Source organism: Bidens hawaiensis, unplaced genomic scaffold (genome assembly GCF_021521415.1).
Source record: "Bidens hawaiensis isolate Kalapana, Puna unplaced genomic scaffold, B.hawaiensis_p1.1 tig00024436_1, whole genome shotgun sequence".
Lineage (NCBI taxonomy): Eukaryota > Viridiplantae > Streptophyta > Magnoliopsida > Asterales > Asteraceae > Bidens > Bidens hawaiensis.
Window position 1 is genome coordinate 160,001 of NW_027505044.1, and position 3,436 is coordinate 163,436.

At 32.9% G+C, this 3,436-nt stretch overlaps 1 non-coding gene across 1 annotated transcript; it reads left to right on the forward strand.

Moving 5' to 3' along the window:
* The first annotated feature begins 3,349 nt into the window (after positions 1–3,349).
* Positions 3,350–3,436, forward strand: TRNAS-GGA (transfer RNA serine (anticodon GGA)). Its single transcript has one exon. It is a non-coding gene; the product is annotated as a tRNA-Ser (tRNA).

Consider the following 3,436-nt stretch of genomic DNA (forward strand, 5'->3'; position numbering starts at 1 on the left):
AACTCTTTTTTTTGCAACCTAGTCTATTTCAGATATCAACTAGAAGTTCTTAGCTGGAGCTGCTTCATGTTTTTTAGATAGAGTACATGTTTTTTAGATTTAAATAGAGTAATAGTACTCTATTCCAAATCACGCGAGCAGACATTAGCTATTACTAAGAAATTTTGATATATTCACAGGGATTCGAAGACTTTTTGATTAGTTTTAATAGTCTTTTTTTTATAGAAAAAAAGAACGACAAGAAAAAATATATTTTGTAAGCTATCCATGTATCCTTTAGTCCTACAAAATACCATACGAAATAGAACGCTTAGAAGGGATATAAAGAAATTCTTTGATGGATTCTTCCCAAAGGAACGATCTATTTTATTTGACTGATGGGGCCAACAAAAATGAATTATAACAAATAAAAAAATATCTAAAACAATCTAAATCATAACTAAAATCAAGAAAAGGTCTGATCTTCTATTCGAAATGTCTAGTGATCTTCAACCAATTATGAGCTTCAATATAATTACCAGGAGTAAGTGCTATAGCCTGTTTCTAATACTCAGCGGTTTGGTCGAACCAAGCCTCCGCAATTTCAGAATCCCCCTGGCGAATGGCCTGTTCTCCCCGGTCGGAATAGGTGGGGTAATTCCTTCCCTTAGAACCGTACTTGAGAGTTTCCTACCTCATACGGCTCGCCAGTTAACTCTTTTTGTATCCCATTATCCCATTTGAATCTACCGTATCTAACTGAATAACATTTATCGTAGATCTATCCCATTTTTTCGGGTTAACTAAAAGAAGTTAATAAAATGAGTTTCAAACTTAAATCTTAAGTTTGGATTAAAAATCCGGTTTATTTTAGTTTTATCTTTTCTCCCACCTTCAGAAGAATAAAACATAGACATTTCGCCTATCATTAGAATTTTCTGAAAGGTAACTATCTCAGTTTCATATCATATAGAAATTTAGATTATATAGAATTTTTGAAAAAGACTTTCGAAAGGAAAGACTTACTATCTTTGGGATCTGATCCTACACCGCTGCTCAATACCTTAGTGGATCATCTCTATTACATAAGTTGATTACTAACGTTTGTCTCACATCATGACATAAGTAAGCAGTTCTTATTGTATCGGCCAAAACCTCGCTAATTGATCTTTACGGTGCTTACTCTATCAATTAGATACTTTACCCATAGACTAAAATAGCTAGGCATATCTATTTCTTCATATTTCAACTTCTATGAAGTTTCTTTCTTTTCTACAGCTAATAAAAATCGTTGTTTTAGACGATGCTTATGTAGAAAGCTTTTTTTATAGTATTTACTAGTGAATTTGATCTTTCTTTACTTTTTTCTTTCTATAGTGGAGATAGTCGCACGTAATGACAGATCACGGCCATATTATTAAAAGCTTGTGGTAAGAATGGGTTTCGTTCGAGCGCTCGAAAATAATATTCCAAAGCTTTTGTGTGTTCTCCGTTACTTATGTGGATAAGCCCTATGTTATAGAGTATATAACTTCGGTCATAGGGATCAATTTCTAGTCGCATAGCTTCATAATAATTCTGTAAAGCTTCCGCATAATTTCCTTCGGATTGGGCTGACATCCGTTACGGTCATCATTCAATTCAAAGAATCTCCGTTACAGAACCGTACATGAGATTTTCATCTCATACGGCTCCACCCTTATGTGCATAATGATAAAATGATAAAATAAAGAAGATGAAAAACTTCTCATTATGAACTGAGTAGGGCTAGTGTTTTTACAAGAAATCTCTAGCCAACCTTCCTGCAAGAGATCTTTTCTTAACATCAAACGTATTGGTACTAGAGAGAAATGATAACTCCAACAATTTCTTTGTTCTCAACGCTTCCCAAATTCCAGAAATAAGTCACTTCAACAGCCTTCGATGGTTATACGGGTATCCAAAATACAAATGAGATGGATGTTTGTTGTCCCAACCATTCTTTTAGTCCCAAGCCTGCTAAAGAAAGGGATAATTTATAACAAAGTTTTAGTGTTGTTGATTCCTAGGTGTAGTGCTTCTTCCCCTCTGCTGCCTATTGGTATTAGTGGACTACGATTGACCTGTAATACCGAACCATAGGTATAACCTTTCGCTCAATACTAGAATCGAGAATTGAAACATAGCATCTGAGGCTGCATTAATCGAGGATACACGACAGAAGAAATTGTTCTATTTCCAAACTTTACCTTCAACAAGCGTAGATTTTTTTATTTTCTTTTTTTACCGATCACGAATCGTGTGTATTTCTTTTCTCGTAAGACTGAGAGTAATAAAAAAATCAAATCGCACCATCTCTGTAATAGGTAAATGCCTCTTTTTCTCCTGAAGTTGTCGGAATTATTCGTAATAAGATATTGGCTACAACTGAAAAGGTTTTATCAATAAAATTTCCATTTATCTGCGATCTAGACATAGGTAGCAATCCATTCTATCATTGTTCTCATTACTTCTCGCAGGAAAATGATCCTCCAAGGAAAAGAATTCTACAGTACGAAATAACATAAAAACATATTCATTCTCATGAAAAAAAGAAAAAAATGGTCAGTCTATTCGATCTTAAAAAATTCAATATTCAAAAAAAGAATTGATAAGAACTAAGAAATCAATATGGGAACCGGATTCGATTCCATATTACTTTACTGGAATAGTCTACCAATGAAAGAAACTATTCTTATTTGATTGAAGTTACAGCTTAGAATAACCTCAGTTGGTTGAATTATGATACAAAGAAGAAAAAGAATCATTGTATGATGAAAATAGAATAACCGCCTATTTTTTTGTGTTGTATATTTACGTGTATACACTATACAATCAACTATAAAAAAATTCTTTATCTATTTCTATTTTTAATAGAATAGATAGATAGGATAAGGGTTTTTTTGATAACTCTAAAACTGGCCTAAAAAGCAATTTGAGAATTCTTCTGATATGGAATCATAGGCTAAATAGATAGAATCATGATCTAAAGATATCCATTAACCATAAAATATAGACCCCTCGCTCAGTTAATTCATTATAATTTCTAATTTCTTGATTTAATCCCGTCGGTATAGTATAAATAGATAATCAGAAAAAGAAGAAAACATTGTTTTTGCAAACATGAATAGAAATAGAATTTTTTTTTAGTTTTTGTAAGAAAACAATTTTCTCTTTATCCCCCCAGCCTAGAAGGAAAGATCCTGCTTTTATTATGATGAAAAATTTTCTATTTTGATCGCTTTCTAGTTAGATTCTAGTTAGAATTGATTGGTTGTACCTACCCAATAATCTAATATGAATGATTCATTATTCACTCTATTTTCGGTTTTGGGGTCATAATCATTATGTAGGAGAGATGGCTGAGTGGTTGAAAGCATAGCATTGGAACTGCTATGTAGGCTTTTGCTTACCGAGGGTTCGAATCCCTCTCTTTCCT